General features: G+C 42.9%; 2 pseudogenes across 1 annotated transcript; both read left to right on the top strand.

Annotated features, from left to right (window-relative positions):
- Positions 1–2,667: 2,667 nt before the first annotated feature.
- On the top strand, positions 2,668–3,161 carry LOC123723753 (phosphopantothenate--cysteine ligase-like; annotated as a pseudogene).
- Positions 3,162–3,280: 119 nt separating this feature from the next.
- Positions 3,281–5,283, top strand: LOC106565920 (phosphopantothenate--cysteine ligase-like; annotated as a pseudogene). The gene is made up of 2 exons (XR_006758090.1): positions 3,281–3,328; positions 3,414–5,283. The product of XR_006758090.1 is annotated as a phosphopantothenate--cysteine ligase-like (transcript).
- The last annotated feature ends 14,713 nt before the right edge of the window (positions 5,284–19,996 follow it).

Raw genomic sequence — 19,996 nt, 5'->3', positions numbered from 1 at the left:
GACCTACACTACCGTTCAAAAGTTTAGGGTCACTTAGAAATGTCCTTGTTTTTAAAGAAAAGCACATTTTTTGTCCATTAAAATAACATCAAATTGATCAGAAATACAGTGTAGACATTGTTAATGTCGTATATGACTATTGTAGCTGGAAACAGCAGATTTTCTATGGAATATCTACATAGGCCCATTATCAGCAACCATCACTCCTGTCTTCCAATGGGTTCGAGTACAGGCTCAAAATGGCCAGAAACAAATAACTTTCTTCTGAAACTCATCAGTCTATTCTTGTTCTGAGAAATGAAGGCTATTCCATGAGAGAAATTGCCAAGAAACTGAATATCTTGTACAACGCTGTGTACCACTCCCTTCACAGAACAGCGCAAACTGGCTCTAATCAGAATAGAAAGAGGAGTGGGAGGCCCCGGTGTACAACTGAGCAAGAGGACAAGTACATTAGAGTGTCTAGTTTGAGAAACAGACGCCGCACAAGTCCTCAACTGGCAGCTTCATTAAATAGTACCCACAAAACACCAGTCTCAATGTCAACAGTGAAGAGGCGACTCTGGGATGCTGGCCTTCTAGGCAGAGTTCCTCTGTCCAGTGTCTGTGTTATTTTGCCCATCTTAATCTTTTCTTTTTATTGGTCAGTCTGAGATATGGCTTTTTCTTTGCAACTGCCTAGAAGGCCAGCATCCCGGAGTCGCCTCTTTGCTGTTGACGTTGAGACGACTGTTTTGCGGGTACTATTTAATGAAAAAAATTGAATTAGCCTTTTAAAATGCTAAACTTGGATTAGCTAACAGTCCATTGGAACACAGGAGTGATGGTTGCTGATAATGGGCCTCTGAACGCCTATGTAGATACATAAAAAAGCTGCCATTTCCAGCTACAATAGTCATTTACAACGTTAACAATATCTACACTGTTTTTATGATCAATTTGATGTTATTTTAATGGAGAAAAAAATAAAAATCTTTCAAAAACAAGGACATTTCAAAGTGACCCCAAACTTTTGAACAGTAGTGTACATGTAGGTAGGGTCAAAAGTGACTAGAAAATCAGGATAGATCATAAGCAGAGTATCAGCAGCATTTGTGAAGAGTGTGTGTGTGTGTGTGTGTGTGTGTGTGTGTGTGTGTGTGTGTGTGTGTGTGTGTGTGTGTGTGTGTGTGTGTGTGTGTGTGTGTGTGTGTGTGTGTGTGTGTGTGAGAGTAGAGTCCAGTGAGTGTGCATAAAGCCGGTGCAAGAGAGTCAGTCCAAATAAAAAGGAGTCAATGCAAATAGTCAAGGTAGCCATTTGATTAACTGTTCTCTCTTATGGCTTGGGGGTAAAAGCTGTTCAGGTGCCTTTTGGTCCTAGACATGGCGCTGCGGTACCGCTTGCTGTGCGGTAGCAGAGAGAAAGTTCTTGGACTTGTGTAGTTGGAGTCTTTGACACCGCCTGGTATAGAGGTCTTGGATGGCAGGGAGCTCAGCCCCAGTGATGTACTGGGCTGTACGCACTACCCTCTGTAGCGCCTTACGGTCGGATGCCAAGAAGTTACCATACCAAACAGTGATGTAGCCCGTCAACAAGCTCTCAATGGTGCAGCTGTTGAACATTTTGAATGCCCATGCCAATCACTACATTCTCTCAGGCCTTTGATTGAACTGTGCCCCTGTTCTCACCTGGGTTTGTGTGTGCTATATGAAAGAGGAGTACAGCCTCTGCCAAGAGATGTGGACTTGTCCTGTCGCTGGTTGAAGACTAGCTCCTGCTGTTCCCCCTCAATCACTTCATTGTTGGCAGCGGTGGGGTTATTCTGCAGTCTCTCAGGCTTTTGTCTGATATTTGCCGTACTGGTGTAGCCTTCTACTGAGGCTTACTATGTTCTCTGCCAAAAGGTCTGGACCTTAATGGCACAGGGGGAGTTTGCTTGCCCTGTAGGTACAGTATCTAGATAAAGACCACTCAATTCCTGCATAGGTTATTATTATATCTGCCAAAATTCTTTAAGTGTGATAACTGACACACAATGTATAGGCTAGCAACAACATTTATTTGATTGTTGTAAGGACAAGTCTTCTGACAATTCAACTTCCATGACGTTAGGTGGCGACATAGTTCTGAGTTGTTTACATTGCAATGGAATAGATAATAGAAGACGACGTCACGTCAGACAACATCAGGAAGTCGACCACTACTTCGCAATCATCAGTGACTTCTTTCTCTCGATGTCTTTAAAAGTAAGTAATGTTTCTGTTAATAAGATTCATTGAAATATTAAGCTAATTCACTGACAACTGCAACACGAGCCGAATGATCTTATGTGCGTTCCCCATGCCAATGAACATCCTAGTAGCAACGAATGTGAACCGCATTCCAGTGCACAATTTTCATGGCTAACGTTAGCAGCTGTAAATTGTCGTTTGAAGTTGTAGCTAGTAGACAAAAGTGAGTCTAACATAATTATCCCATATGCCAACCAGTCAAATAATCAACTAGTGACTACTATTCGTCCCCTCAAAAGTTTGTCACAATTATCCTATGCTTACCAAAACGTTTAAAAGTAACTCTGAAAACAATGGCTCCTCTCCTCCCACACCTTACGCCGACATTTGTCCCACAAATTACACACAATGCGTAGGTTTTACATACTTTTTCAATGTCATTTTTGTTTTGTAGATATGTCTCCCCGGCTTGACCATGTAGAGGAGGTCAAAGGGCAGATGGCAGCTTCTGCTGAGCAGAACAGGGCTGCAGGATCGTGCTGATCACCTCAGGAGGCACCAAAGTCCCCTGGAGTCTTGCACTCTCCACTTCCTGGATAACTTCAGCAGTGGCCAGCACGGGGCCTCTTCAGCAGAGTACTTACTAGAGTCAGGAAACGCTGTGATCTTCCTGCACAGACACCGCTCCTTATATCCCTTCACACGCCTTTACTCTGGGATTAATCTGCTGGACAGCCTGCTGCTGGACAATAGAGAGGAGGGTTCTGGCTGTGGCCAAGTCATGGTCAACCAGCAGGCACTTCCCAACATTTGCAAAGTCCTGATGCGTTACCAGGTGGTAAAAGAGGCACGGCTTCTTCTGCCTGTTCTTCTGCCAGTTCAGCACCCTGTCTGAGTACCTTCACCTCAAAGCTGCAGCACAGGCACTCAGCCCCATAGGTAGGTACTGACACTCAGCTAGAAGTAGTAGCAGGGCTTATCAGGGTGTACAGTACATACATGTGCTGGTATATTAAACATGCACTCTGTGTTCACTCCCCTCTTAGGGTTCAAGAAATGGGTTCAGGGTTCAGAAATGCCAGAGCACAAAATCCTGTCCTCCAATGGACCACTTCAGGTGAGTAAAGAAAGCCATCAAATACAAAAGCTTATGCTCATTATCATTGATCCACTGTAAGCCAAGCCTATTTTCTGTCCTATAGATCAGTATGAAGATGGTCCCCAAGATGATGTCGCCGCTGGTGAAGGACTGGGCTCCACAGGCATTTGGGATTTCCTTCAAGCTGGAGACGGACCCGTCCATCCTGCTGGACAGAGCTCGGCAGGCACTGAACAAGCTGTGGTGGCCAACGTACTGGACACCAGACAAGGTTACGTAGTGGTGGAGACCCCTTACACTCAGGCCGAGCTGGTACTTACGGATGAGGAAGCAAGCAGAGATGTGGAGATTGAGGACAGTATTGTCAGTAACCTGACCTCACAGCCAATTCATACCCCAACAAGACTGAGACCCAGAGGTGTTTTCATTAGTTGCAATGGAAACTTCACTCAAAACGGAAAACGTTATGCAACAAAAACAAGTTATGACTGGACAAATTCATGGAGGTCCCTCCCCATTTGCTCTGTTTGCTTCCTAGAGTAAAAGGTAAAACAGCTTCCGTTGCAAATCGTTTCTCACAGAATCTGACTAATGAATACACTCCAGTAAACTGTGCTGCTTACTGGGAGGGCTGGCTTTGGTGGTCCGATGAAACACACTAACAGGTCGTACAAGTCCCTGGGGCAGGGAATTATCTCTACTTTCTTCTGAAATCTTAATTCATGCTTGTCTAGTTCGGATCTTTATTTTATCTTGCAGGGCTTTCACCGTCCTCGATCAGCCATTCATGTGCATGCATAAGTAGGTTTCAGTACACACTCTGCCTTTAAAATCAAATATTTACATAATCGCAGCAAAACAATCCTTGAGCACCTTAACTTTAAGTAACATACCATCTTATGTCAGAAGGCAGATTCCAACATATTGGTTGTGGAATGATAATGCCAACCAATGAATTGACTTAACCTCATAGCAGTTTGATTACAACAAAGCAGATTGTCAGAGTAATAATCACAGACAGTATATCAGTAAAGTAACAGACTTGGGACATTAAACCTTAACTGTATGTTGGTAATTTATGTGCTGGACAAATCTACGCCACAGAGGGAACTGGCAACAGTCTTCCTTGAAGGCATGACACCGCATACAGCTATCAGTGATAGTGTCATTTACTTGCAATTGTCCAATAAGTCCAGCATGAATACCAGACAGCTCTCCACTGTCTCTTGTCTCCTCACAACAGACTTCACGAACCTGGAATACATTCAAGATTGTAATGTAGATTTGTTTAAAAAATACACTTGTTGAATTCAATTTGATCCATAATTGACACTTGTTAAATTATACAAGTTGTCAATTTTGCTATCAACTACTGTATATCATATCAGCATACACACCTCAAAGCAGGATCAAGGAGTTAGCCAGATAACTTGCCTCAATATTCTGAACTAATAAATAAGCTTGAAATGGGCTATGGTCTAATTAACTCAACAACCTAAGTATACTTTTCTAAATGAATCACAAAAATCAACAGTTATTTCTGGTTGTTAATCAAAGTAAGCTGGCTAACTCATTGGTTCTGCTTTGTAGTATACCCCTCAGGTCCTGAAAGATGTGCCTGCAGGAGGTGCAAGTAACGCCTGCAAAGCACTTATCATACATTGGATATGTATACATTTTATACACTGCAATTTCAAGTTTCAAACGTAGTCTACAAACGTGTCCTCTTCGGTGTAAAACCTTTGTTCTTGGCCATTAGCTGAAAGGATCGAGCAGCATGTACAAATTAGACGAAAGGTTTAAACCGGGAAGGGAATACTAACATATAAAGTACAAGAACAGTCTGATACGAAGGTCATGATTTGAAGTACTGGGTGAAAATGTTCTTAATTTTGTGCTTTGTACAATGAGTATGGAAACAAGTAAATATTGTTCATGAAGGCTAAGCTGTACAATAAATAATTACTGCTGTATACTTGTGTGTGTAACTAATTTCTACATGTTTAAAGGATAATACTCAGGGTGAGACACTGGTAGGCAATGAGTCTCTTGGTATCCGGATCCAACTCCTCTTCATCTGCAACGAAGAAATCGATCTCCCATCAAGCCCTGCCCATCTCATTCCTACACTGAATTTGAGTAAATGTACCTGGTAACATTCACCCTTCTCCTCAGCCTGTAGGTCCTATTCAGTTTCAGCCTCTCCATTCCTCTGTAGAAGTGCAGGGCAGCCTCTTCATCCAAGTCAGAGTATGATGGTTCAGCCCCAGCCTCTTCAGACACCTGACAACATAGGGACCAATCCAGCTTAGATGTAGACTCAGCAAAATTACATTGCCACGAGCAGCTCTTCAGATATTGTGATGAGTGAGATATCCCTCTCACACAGTATCTGCATATGTGCATGGGTCTGCGTGGTAACAATAGGACCAAAACAGCTGAGAAGTTTAGTCGCACGCTTCAATGCTTACTTTGTGCATCTACATTTACGTCATTTAGCAGACGCTCTTATCCAGAGCGACTTACAGTAGTGAATGCATACATTTCATTTCATGCATTTTTTTTTTTGTACTGGACCCCCGTGGGAATCGAACCCACAACCCTGGCGTTGCACACACCATGCTGGCATTGCAAACACCGTGCTCTACCAACTGAGCCACATCATATTGCTGAGTGTACCTTTAAGTGTACCTTTAATGGGATACTTTGGGATTTTGGCAATGAGACCATTTATCTACTTCCCCAGAGTCAAATTAAATCATGGATAGCATATTTATGTCTCAGTGTACAGTATGAAGGAAGTTAGTGGTGGTTCCGTGAGCCACTGCTAACTAGCATAAGCGCAATGAAGTCTATGGGTATCTACTAGCACAATAACAGATACTCAGACTTCCAGTCATTGTGATAACACTAGTTAGCAACTTCACTCAAACTGCACTCACACAAAAATGGTAAACACGAGTTCATCTGACTCTGGGGAAGTAGATAAAGGGCTTCATTGTCAAAATCCTGAAGTATCCCTTTAAGTATGCCGACATCACCCAATGGATCAACATCATATTAATTTCTCACCTTGTTGGTGATCTGCTTGCTACTCCCTGGCTTCATAGCAGCCATCTCATTCTGGTCTGCAGAGAGCAGCTGGCGCAGCTGTGGGGCAAGACAGGCATCTAGCTAAATCAGCAGTCTTTCAATCACTGGGTGGTTGTGTGCGGGAATATGCTTTGCTTTCAGGATGAGGTAGAAACTGATGTTTGTGCAGTAACTCGGGAGAGAAACTACAATAAGTGAGTCCATTCTCAATGGCATTGTTTATGCAATTTATGTTACAAATAAAATATACAGTTAATTTTGATAAAGCTGCTGTTTGGTCTTGAGGCAGTTGGCACCCTTTCCTGGTGGGATGCGTCCATCTTTGACCATTTCCAAAAGGGCCTGTAGCTCGTCGTTCAGCTCTGCCAAGTGAACAAAACACCATCGGCAAACAGTACGACATTACCACTCAACACCATTACTAACTGTAACACCAACATACTGTAACTCTTGTTACAGGTTCAACAACATTGTGGTTTACACTGTCCGTTTCTTTTTCTGCCGGACATACAGTAGTAGTGATGTTGTGGTTATCATACCTTGGCCTTCAAGTCCTGAATGAGCTCCGATAGCTCTGGTGATTCCTTCTTCAGCAGCTATATTCTCTCCTTCTGGATCATCTGCTTCAGGTCCTTAACAATCCTTTCCTTCTCCACACCATTCTCTACAGCAAACTCTTAAACAGATAGACCGAGACAGACAGACACTGAGGACAACAGTGAAATGCTGTTTCTTGCTTTGATAGAGTTAGAGGCTCAAGTATGTACAAGTCGGAAGTTTACATACACTAAGGTTGGAGTCATTAAACCTCGTTTTTCAACCACTCCACAAATTTCTTGTTAACAAACTATAGTTTTGGCAAGTCGGTTAGGACATCTACTTTGTGCATGACAAGTAATTTTTCCAAAAATTGTTTACAGACAGATTATTTCACTTATAATTCAAAGTATTACAATTCCAGTGCGTCAGAAGTTTACATACACTAAGTTGACTGTGCCTTTAAACAGCTTGGAAAATTCCAGAAAATTATGTCACGGCTTTAGAAGCCTCTGATAAATGATGTCAATTATCCTGAGTCAATTGGAGGTGTACCTGTGGATGTATTTCAAGGTCTACCTTCAAACTCAGTGCCTCTTTGCTTGACATCATGGGAACATCAAAAGAAATCAGCCAATTGTAGACCTCCACAAGTCTGGTTCATCCTTGGGAGCAATTTCCACACACCTAAAGGTACCACGTTCATCTGTACAAACAATAGTACGCAAGTATAAACACCACGGGACCACGCAGCCGTCATACCGCTCAGGAAGGAGACACGTTCTGTCTCCTAGAGATGAATGTACTTTGGTGCGAAAAATGCAAATCAATCCCAGAACAACGGCAAAGAACCTTGTAAAGATGCTTGAGGAAACAGGTACAAAAGTAGCTATATCCACAGTAAAACGAGTCCTATATCGACATAACCTGAAAGGCAGCTCAGCAAGGAAGAGGCCACTGCTCCAAAACCGGCATAAAAAAGCCCGACTACGGTTTGCAACTACACATGGGGACAAAGATCGTACTATTTGGAGAAATGTCCTCTGGTCTGATGAAACAAAAATAGAACTGTTTGGCCATAATGACCATCGTTATGTTTGGAGGAAAAAGGGGGAGGCTTGCAAGCCAAAGAACACCATCCCAACCATGAAGCAAGGGGGTGGCAGCATCATGTTGTGGGGGTGCTTTGCTGCAGGAGGGACTGGTGCACTTCACAAAATAGACGGCATCATGAGGAAGAAAAAGTATGTGGATATATTGAAGCAACATCTCAAGACATCAGTCAGGAAGTTAAAGCTTGGTCGCAAATGGGTCTACCAAATGGACAATGACCCCAAGCATACTTCCAACGTTGTGGCAAAATGGCTTAAGGACAACAAAGTCAAGGTATTGGAGTGGCCATCACAAAGCCCTGACCTCAATCCTATAGAAAATGTGTGGGCAGAACTCAAAAGTGTCTGCGAGCAAGGAGGCCTGCAAACCTGACTCAGTTACACCAGCTCTGTCAGACGGAATGGGACAAAATTCTGGGTATTTTTTACATTCTCTACACCAGGTATTCCCAAACTGGGGCTACGTGCGATGCCGTCGGGGGTACGCCAAATAAAAATGTGATTCACATTTAGCATTTATTATTTTGTACCAAAAAATCTTCACATTTTCAAACAGTCCATTTAGTAAAGCCTGTGTCCATAGAGACACATACCAGCTCTACTGATAACCCTGCTACTACCAGCAGTACTACACCTGTCGACAACACAAGTTGTTCTGCTTCCACGAGCACATGCTGGCATTGGTAATTCTACATTTGTTGTTAGCCCAGCTGGCATGGACACTGACAGTTGTGAATCTGATGCAGCCGAAGAGCTACTGTCCCCTTACCCGGGAAAGCACCGAACAGACAGGGACGTTGGACTATCGAAGAGGCGCCAATATGATGAGAACTACATTGATTTGGGGTTCACTTATATTGGGAGTAGTGCCTTTCCTCAGCCACAGTGTGTTATATGTGCAAAAGTGCTATCTCACAACTCGATGAAACCTTCACTCTTGCGCAGACATTTAGAAACAAAACATGCCAATTTATAAATAAGCCACGGGAGTTTTTTGAGCGAGAATTAAGACGACTTTCGAGTAATCAGACATGTATAAAAGCAACAGATACCATTAATAAGGTGCTAGAAGCGTCTTACATGGTGAGCTACCGAGTGGCTAGGACAGGCAAGCCCCATACTATTGTGGAGGACTTCATTCTTCCTGCTGCTGCGGATATGGCTGGGACAATGCTGGGGGGAAAAGGCCCAAAAAAAACCGATACAGACAATGCCTTCATCAAACAACACTTTTTCACGACCATCAGTGAAAAGGCAGGAGATGTTATGAAACAATTACTGCTTCACATACAAGCCAGTGAATTCTATGCGTTAAAGCTGGATGAGTCAACAAAATCAACAGTTCCTGGAATATGTCCGTTACATTTATGGGGGGTCAATTAAGGAAGACATCCTCTTCTGCAAACCACTGGAAACCAGGACAATGGGAGAGGATATTTTTTAAAGTACTAGACAGCTTTATGACATCAAATGGACTTTGGTGGTCAAGATGTGTTGGTATCTGTACTGACGGCGCAAAAACCATGACAGGGAGACATAGTGGAGTGGTAACGCGTGTGCAAGCAGTTGCTCTTGACGCCACTTGGGTACACTGCAGAATCCACAAGAGGCTCTTTCTTCCAAGGGAATGCCTGACAGCTTGAAAGACGTTTTGGACACGACAGTGAAAATGGCTAACTTTGTTAAAGCAAGACCCCGAACTCTTGTGTATTTTCTGCACTATGCAATTGTAACCGATGTGAAATGGCTAGTTAGTTAGCGGTGGTGCGCGCTAATAGCGGTTCAATCGGTGACGTCACTCACTCTGCGACCTTAAGGATAGGGGGCAGTATTTGCACGGCCGGATAAAAAACATACCCGATTTAATCTGGTTACTACTCCTGCCCAGTAACTAGAATATGCATATAATTAGTAGATTTGGATAGAAAACACTCTAAAGTTTCTAAAACTGTTTGAATGGTGTCTGTGAGTATAACAGAACTCATATGGCAGACCAAAACCTGAGAAGATTCCATGCAGGAAGTGGAAATCTGATTTGTGGAATCACCTTCTACACTTTTGCCTTTGAAACACACCGTGAGTTAGGATTCATTTAGCACTTCCCAAGGCTTCCACTAGATGTCAACAGTCTTTACAAAGTGGTTTGAGTCTTCTCCGGTAGAAACTGACCGATAGAGAGGCTTTGAAAGTTGGTCACAGGGGGAGGGCCATTACTACTATGACGTGGGCGCCCATGGGAACCCTTTTGTTCCGAAACATTTAGTAAGACAATGCAATCGTCCGCCTTGAATATTATTGAAGCTCTGGTTGAAAAAGGCCCTAAAGATTTATGTTATACAACGTTTGACATGTTTGAACGAACGTAAATATATATTTTTTGCACATTCGTGACGACAAGTCCAGCGCACCTCGTACATTATGAGTAGCCTTCGGAACGCGCTAACAAGAAGGAGCTATTGGGACATAAATTATTAACTTTTTCGAACAAAACTACATTTGTTGTGGACCTGGGATTCCTGGAAGTGCCTTCTGATGAAGATAATCAAAGGTAAGGGAATATTTACAATAGTATATTTGATTTTAGATGGTTCCAAGATGGCTCTAACATGTATCGCCTAGCCTATTTTTCTGAGCATACCACCTCGTTTATTGAAAAGTGTGATTTCCCAGTAAAGTTATTTTGAAATCTGGCAATGCGGTTGCATTCACGAGATGTTAATCTATAATTCTTTGAATGACAATATTACATTTTAACAATGTTTTCGAATAGTCATTTTGTAAATTGTAGCGCTATTTTCTGAACGTCACGCGCTGATGTAAAATGCTGTTTTTATATATAAATATGAACTTTATCGAACAAAAAAGGCATGTATTGTGTAACATGATGTCCTAGGAGTGTCATCTGATGAAGATTGTCAAAGGTTAGTGTTGCATTTAGCTGTGTTTTGGGTATTTGTGATGCATGCTAGTTTCTTTGAAAATGGCAGTGTGATTTTTTTTGGCAGGGTACTCTCCTAACATAATCTAATGTTTTGCTTTTGCTGTAAAGCCTTTTTGAAATCGGACAACGTGGTTCGATTCAGGAGAGGTGTATCTATAAAATGGTGTAAAATAGTCATATGTTTGAGAAATTGAAGTTATAGCATTTATGAGGTATTTGTATTTCGCGCAAAGCGATTCCACTGGCTGTTGACTAGGGTGGGACGCAAGTGTCCCAGGTTCCCAGACAGGTTAAGTAGTTGTTCCCCTTGCGTTGCAAGGGCCGCGGCTTTTGTGGCGCGATGGGTAACGATGCTTCGTGGGTGTCAGTTGTTGATGTGTGCAAGGGTCCCTGGTTTGAGCCCAGGTTGGGGCGAAGAGAGGGACGGAACCTACACTGTTACACAATGATATTGGCAGAGACCATGTAATGTTTTTACAACATACAGAAGTGTGCTGGTTATCAAGGGGCAAAGTATTGACACGTTTTTTTTTATTGAGAGACGAGCTTAAAGTTTTCTTTCCTGACCATAATTTTCACTTGTCTGATCGCTTGCATGAGGACGAGTTTCTCACACAACTGGCCTATGTGGGTGATGTTTTTTCTCACCTGAATGATCTGAATCTAGGATTACAGGGACTCTCCGCAGCTATATTCAATGTGCGGGACAAAATTGAGGCTATGATTAAGAAGTTGGAGGTCTTCTCTGTCTGCATTAACAAGGACAACACACAGGTCTTTCCATCATTGTATGATTGTTTGTGTGCAAATGAACTCAAGCTTACGGACAATGTCAAATGTGATATAGCGAAGCACCTGAGTGAGTTGGGTGTGCAATTACGCAGGTTCTTTGGATGGCACAAACAACTGGATTCGTTATCCCGTTCATACCCTGCCTCCAGTCCACTTACCGATATCTGAACAAGAGAGCCTCATCGAAATTGCAACAAGCGGTTCTGTGAAAATGTTGAATTTAATCAGATTTCTGATTTCATGCCAGATTTCTGGATTGGGCTGCGCTCAGAGTTTCCTGCCTTGGCAAATCGCGCTGTTAAGACACTGATGCCCTTTGCAACCATGTACATATGTGAGAGTGGATTCTCGGCCCTCACTAGCATGAAAACTGAATACAGGCACAGACTGTGTGTGGAAAATTATTGAAGACTGAGACTCTCCAATACAACCAAGCATTGCAGAGTTATGAGCATCCTTTCAAGCACACCCTTCTCATTAACCTGTGGTGAGTTATTCACAATTTTCGATTAACAAATACGGTTTCATATGTAAGATGGTTAAATAAAGAGCAAAATTATTGATTATTATTATTTGTGCCCTGGTCCTATAAGAGTTCTTAGTCACTTCCCACGAGCCGGGTTGTGACAAAAACTTACACTCATTCTTATGTTTAATAAATGTATCATATACTGTGTGTGTGGCAGGCTTACAATGATGGCAAAAAACTACATCTGAGAGTTTGCTGACCTTGGTGCTAGAGGGGGTATGCAGCTGGAGGTTGAATGTTTGAAGGGGTATGGGACTATAAACATTTGGGGAACCACTGCTCTACACCATCTCAATACTGAGCCAGCTAACGGTAGCTGCTAAGCTAATAGCAACCCTATAGGCTTGACAGGCTAGCGTTAGTGCAGTTAGCTTAGCGTTAGCGTATAGTCTTTCTCAATGGGTGGGGAGATGTCAGCGTCTAGAAAATATAAACAGAGTAGAAAATAAACCACCATATTACTTTAAAGGAGCTATAAATCAATAAGTCCAAATCAGAATATTAGCTGGCAACATTTTTTCTTATGGGCTGGCCTAGCTTAGCCGCAAACCCAGTCATCTCTATCCTTCTGAGACCCTGCAATTCATTTTTGTCATCTCAGTTCTGGGTCCGTATGTTTGAGCCTATACAAGTCCTGAAATGAATGTAGGAGAATATAACACATTAGATCTGGTAAAATATAATACAAACAAAATAAATGTGTTTTCGAATTAATGTTTTTGTTCCAACATCTTTGAAATGCCAAAAAAAAGAAGAAGAGAAGGCCATATATTGAATTAGATTTTGTCCACAAGATGGCAGCAAAGTGTCTGCACAGTTTCAGGCTGACAGGATGAATAATTACATCACAATATTTTGTACCAAGTTTTTTTTATTACATTTTTTATTTAACCTTTATTTAGCTAGACAAGTCAGTTAAAAACAAATTGTTATTGACAATGACGGCCTACCCCGGCCAAACCCAGATGACACTGGGCCAATTGTGCACTGCCCTATGGGAGTCTGCCAGGAGTTTGCCCAAATGTGCCGAATCTGTCAATTTATATATTTTCAAGTACATAACTATAGAGAACATACAAAAACGCTATAGTAATACACATTTTTTCACATTAAATAAGAGTTAAATAAGAGCTTGTCAAGAAATGTCTTCTGTAGTGGGCACCTGGATGCCGCAACTATGTTTTTCACCAACTCACTGACTGTAATGTACATTTTTTTTATATGTACATCCCAATGACCAACACAGAGGACAATTTTGCACTTACAATAAAATATAAATAACAATATATTAAATAAAAAAATGATTATGTTGCCTAACACCAAATGCAATTAGAAAATAATGAATCTCTACGTGTATATTGTTTTTAAATATACGCCATTCTGGAATACTTTTCAAAGCAATAAATGCATTGAACAAAAAAACAAATGTTCTGAGTGCATTTTGCATGATGAAAATACAGTTCCACATTATTACTTTTTGTATGGGGTGGGGGATTTATATACGTTATTAAAATATATAATCATATATTTTAAAATGTCTGTCACATTTATGTGTTTTAAATATATGATAATATATTTTAAAATATACATTACCAGTCAATAGTTTGGACACAGCTACTCATTCAAGGGTTTTTCTTTATTTTTACTATTTTCTACATTGTAGAATAATAGTGAAGACATCCACACTATGAAATAACATATGGAAACATGTAATAACCAAAAGTGTCAAACAAATCAAAATATATTTGAGATTCTTCAAAGTATCCACCGTTTGCCTTGATTATAGCTTTGCACACTTTTGCATTCTCTCAACCAGCTTCATGAGGTAGTCACCTGGAATGCATTTCAATTAACAAGTGTGCCTTGTTAAAAGTTAATTTGTGAAATTTATTTCCGTCTTAATGCTTTTGAGCCAATCAGTTGTGTTGTGACAAGGTAGTGGTGGTATACAGAAGATAGCCCTATTTGGTAAAAGAACAAGTCAGAAACTTTCTGTCCAAAAATGACGCAGAAAAATTAATCCATGCCTTTGTTACTTCTAGGTTGGACTACTGCAATGCTCTACTTTCCGGCTACCCGGATAAAGCACTAAATAAACTTCAGTTAGTGCTAAATACGGCTGCTAGAATCCTGACTAGAACCAAAAATTTTTATCATATTACTCCTGTGCTAGCCTCCCTACACTGGCTTCCTGTTAAGGCAAGGGCTGATTTCAAGGTTTTACTGCTAACCTACAAAGCATTACATGGGCTTGCTCCTACCTATCTTTCCGATTTGGTCCTGCCGTACATACCTACACGTACGCTACGGTCACAAGACGCGGGCCTCCTAATTGTTCCTAGAATTTCTAAGCAAACAGCTGGAGGCAGGGCTTTCTCCTATAGAGCTCCATTTTTATGGAATAGTCTGCCTACCCATGTGAGAGACGCAGACTCAGTCTCAACCTTTAAGTCTTTACTGAAGACTCATCTCTTCAGTAGGTCCTATGATTAAGTGTAGTCTGGCCCAGGAGTGTGAAGGTGAACGGAAAGGCTGGAGCAACGAACCGCACTTGCTGTCTCTGCATGGCCGGATTCCCCTCTTTCCACTGGGATTCTCTGCCTCTACCCCTATTACGGGGGCTGAGTCACTGGCTCACTGGTGTTCTTCCATGCCGTCCCTGGGAGGGGTGCGTCACTTGAGTGGGTTGAGTCACTGACGTGGTCTTCCTGTCTGGGTTGGCGCCCCCCCTTGGGCTGTGCCGTGGCGGAGATCTTTGTGGGCTATACTCGGCCTTGTCCCGGGATGGTATGTTGGTGGTTGGAGATATCCCTCCAGTGCTGTGGAGGCTGTGCTTTGGCAAAGTGGGTGGGGTTACATCCTACCTGTTTGGCCCTGTTTCATCGGATGGGGCCACAGTGTCTCCTGACCCCTCCCGTCTCAGACTCCAGTATTTATGCTGCAGTAGTTTATGTGTCGGGGGGCTAGGGTCAGTCTGTCACATCTGGAGTATTTCTCTTGTCTTTTCCGGTGTCCTGTGTGAATTTAAATATGCTCTCTCTAATTCTCTCTTTCTCTCTTTCTTTCTTTCTCTCTCTCGGAGGACCTGAGCCCTAGGACCATGCCTCAGGACTACCTGGCTTGATGACTCCTTGCTGTCCCCAGTTCACCTGGCCGTGCTGCTGCTCCAGTTCCAACTGTTCTGCCTGCAGCTATGGAACCCTGACCTGTTCACCAGACGTGCTACCTGTCCCAGACCTGCTGTCCCAGATCTGCTGGAACCCTGACCTATTGACCGGACGTGCTACCTGTCCCAGACCTGCTGTCCCAGACCTGCTGGAACCCTGACCTATTCACAGGACGTGCTACCTGTCCCAGACCTGCTGTTTTCAACTCTCTAGAGACAGCAGGAGCGGTAGAGATACTCTCAAAGATCGTCTATGAAAAAGCCAACTGACACTCTTGTGTTACTGACTTGTTGCACCCTCGACAACTACTATGATTATTATTATTTGACCATGCTGGTCATTTATGAACATTTGAACATCTAGGCCATGTGCTGTTATAATCTCCACCCGGCACAGCCAGAAGAGGACTGGCCACCCCTCATAGCCTGGTTCCTCTCTAGGTTTCTTCCTAGGTTCTGGCCTTTCTAGGGAGTTTTTCCTAGCCACCGTGCTTCTACACCTGCATTGCTTGCTGTTTGGGGTTTTAGGCTGGGTTTCTGTACAGCACTTTGAGATATCAGCTGATGTAAGAAGGGCTATATAAATACATTTGATTTGATTTGATTTGATTGGAGAACCTTCCAGAAGGACAACCATCTCTGCAGCACAACACCAATCATGCCTTTATGGTAGAGTGGCCAGATGGAAGCCACTCCTCAGTAAAAGGCCATGAGAAACAAGATTCTCTGATTTGATGAAACCGAGATTGAACTCTTTGGCCTGAATACCAAGAGTCACGTCTGAAGGAAACTTGGCACCAACTTGGCACCATCCCTACCGTGAAGCATGGTGGTGGCAGTATCATGCTGTGGGAATGTTTTTCAGTGGCAGGGACTGTGAGACTAGTCAGGATCGAGGGAAAGATGAACGGAGCAAAATACAGAGAGATCCTTGATGAAAACCTGCTACAGATTGCTCAGGACCTCAGATTGGTTCAAAGGTTCACCTTCCTACAGGTCCTCGACCCTAAGCACACAGCCATGACAATGCAGGAATGGCTTCGGGACAAGTCTCTGAATGTCCTTGAGTGGCCCAGCCAGCGCCAGGACTTGAAATCGATCAAACATCTCTGGAGACCTGAAAATAGCTGTGCAACAACTACAACAACAACTGCAGAGAAGAATGGGAGAAACTCCCCAAATACAGGTGTGCCAAGCTTGTAGCGTCATACCCAAGAACACTCAAGGCTGTAATCGCTGTCAAAGGTGCTTCAACAAAGTACTGAGTAGCTGTCTATTTACCACCACAAATCGATGCTGGCACTAAGACGGCACTCAACGAGCTGTAGAAGGCTATACGCGATCAAGAAAATGCTCATCCAGAGACGGTGCTCCTAGTGGCCAGGGACTTTAACGCAGGGAAACTTACATCTGTTTTACCTCATTTCTACCAGCATGTTAAATGTGCAACCAGAGGGAAAAAAACTCTAGACCACCTTTACTCCACACACAGAGACCCATACAAAGCTCTCCCTCGCCCTCCATTTGGCAAATCTGACCATAACTCTATCCTCCTGATTCCTGCTTACTAGCAAAAACTAAAGCAGGAAGTACCAGTGACTCGCTCAGAAAGGATGTGGTCAGATGATGCTGATGCTAAGCTAGCACAGACTGGAACATGTTCCGGGATTCTTCTGATGGCTTTGAGGAGACCACCACATCAGTCACTGGCTTTATCAATAAGTGCATCGATGACGTCGTTCCCGCAGTGACCGTACGTACATACCCCAACCAGAAGTCATGGATTACAGGCAACATCCGCACTGAGCTAAAGGTTAGAGCTGCCGGTTTCAAGGAGCGGGACTCTAACCTGGACGCTTATTAGAAATCTCACTATGCCCTTCGACGAACCATCAAATAGGCAAAGCGTCAATACAGGACTAAGATTGAATCGTACTACATTGGCTTCAACGTTCGTCGGATGTGGCAGGGCTTGCAAACTATTACAGACTACAAAGGGAAGCCCAGCCGCGAGTTGCCCAGTGACACGAGCCTACCAGACGAGCTAAATAACTTCTATGCTCGCTTCGAGGCTAGCAACACTGAAGCATGCATGAGAGCATCAGCTGTTCCGGACGACTGTGTGATCTATCTCTCCGCAGCGAATGTGAGTAAGACATTTAAACAGGTCAACATTCATAAGGCCGCAGGGCCAGACGGATTACCAGGACGTGTACTCCAAGCATACGCTGAACAACTGGCAAGTGTCTTCACTGACATTTTCAACCTGTCCCTGACCTCCCGTACTCCATTTTCGCCAATGACTGTATGGCCAAGCACAACTCCAACACCATCATTAAGTTTGCCGACAACACAACAGTGGTAAGCCTAATTACCAAAAATGATGAGACAGCCTATAGGGAGGAGGTCAGAGACCTGGAAGTGTGGTGCCAGGATAACAACCTCTCTCTAAACGTGATCAATACAAAGGAGATGATTGTGGACAACAGAAAAAGAAGGACCGAGCAGGTTGGGGCTGTAGTGGAGCGGGTTGAGAGCTTCAAGTTCCTTGGCGTCCACATCACCAACATATTATCATGGTCCAAACACACCAAGACAGTCGTGAAGAGGGCACGACAATGCCTATTCCCTCTCAGGAGACTGAAAAGTTCAACAGCTGCATCATCGAGAGCATCCTGACTGGTTGCATCACTGCCTGGCATGGCAACTGCTCGGCCTCCGACCGCAGGGCGCTACAGAGGGCAGTGCGTATGGCCCAGTACATCACTGGGGCCAAGCTTCCTGCCATCCAGGACCTCTCTGCCAGGCAGTAGAGGAAGGCCCAAAAAATTGTCAAAGACTCCAGCCACCCTGGTCATAGACTGTTCTCGCTGCTACCGCACGGCAAGCAGTACCGGAACGCCAAGTCTAGGTCCAAAGGGCTTCTTAACAGCTTCTACCCCCAAGCCATAAGACTCCTGAACAGCTAATCAAATGGCTACCCGGACTATTTGCATTGGCCCCACCCCCCATTTTTACGCTGCTGCTACTGTCTGTTTATTATCCATGCAAAGTCACTTTTTACCTCTACCTACATGTACATATTACCTCAATTACCTCGACTAACCGGTGCACATTGACTCTGTACCGGTACCCCCTGTATATAGCCTTGCTACTGTTATTTTATTGTTGCTCTTTAATTTTTTTTTTGTAAATACTTTCTTAACATTTTTCTTAACTGCATTGTTGGTTAAGGGCTTGTAAGCATTTCAGTGTAAGGTTGTATTGTATTGAATACCTGTTGTATTCGTCGAGTGTGACAAATACAATTTGAATAAAGGGTCTGAATTCTTATGTAAATGTTATATTTCCATTTTTTTTTTTAAATATAAATTTGTAAAAATGTCTAAAATACTGTTTTTGCTTTGTCATTTTGGGGTATTGTGTCTAGATTGATGACAAAAAAAACTATTTCATATATTTTAGAATAAGGCTGTAACGTAACAAGATGTGGAAAAAGTCAAGGGGTCTGAATACTTTCCGAATGCACTGAATAATCACTAAATAGATTTAGCCACTAAAAACGATGAAAATATACAGCATATGGAAATAATGACCGTTATGATAGAAGAGAGACACAACTCATGCTTCATATCCTCAAGCATGACTGATTACCTCCAACTAGTTACGGATGATCTTATTTTCCCCTTCTTGTACAACCCCTCCCCCCCACCATCCTCCTAGTCAATATGCTTACATTGCCTATGTCTCTAGTCCAAGCATTTTGCGCTGATGACAGACCCTCCAGTCTCTCACATCCATGATCAGGTCACAAGCCTGTCTCCTCGAGATAATCTACACCTTTTGCCCTGAAGTGCTGGATAAGAGCGTCTGCTAAATTACTAAATGTAAAGTGCACAGCTGACAACTTTCAAATCCCCATGTCAACTTGTGTTCCAAATTGTAGATTCTGTGTGGCTATCTTATTCCACAATAAAGCCTTTTTGGGCGTCTCCATAAGAGAGTGTATGTAATATTTCCATCCCTACTGTATCTATTATGTGGTGATGAAAGAGAACCTCAGACCAGTCCAACCAGACGACAAAGTCTGTAAGCCGCAGGAACAGGACTGGAGTCAGACTCCCACCGACTGACTGGTGTACACTTCTTGTCCTAGTAAAGCCTCGCTGGGGGGAGACCTCTGTCTCCCCTGAAACCTGCTTTTGACTCTCATCCAAGTTCCAAAATCCGTCCTCAAAATTATGTTATGAGATGTGGATTGTTACTGAGGGTAACTTTTATTTAGAGATTGATGCTATTTGACATGACCTATACAGTAAGAGAATGTAATGTGGTGGCCAACTATGACTGCCCCTTCACAGGAGTGTCTCTGAAATGTAAAGAACATAAATGGCACAGCCTACTGGGCTTATTATAGTGTGGCATACTGGAGCTCCACAATGGGCATGTGGTGTGGAGTTTTACATATTAATATAAACAATATTTCACAGGGGAATTAAACGCACAACAGCCACTC

Source organism: Salmo salar, chromosome ssa12 (assembly GCF_905237065.1).
Source record: "Salmo salar chromosome ssa12, Ssal_v3.1, whole genome shotgun sequence".
NCBI lineage: Eukaryota > Metazoa > Chordata > Actinopteri > Salmoniformes > Salmonidae > Salmo > Salmo salar.
Note: the sequence above shows the minus strand (reverse complement) of the source record. Positions and strands in the feature narration are given on the sequence as shown.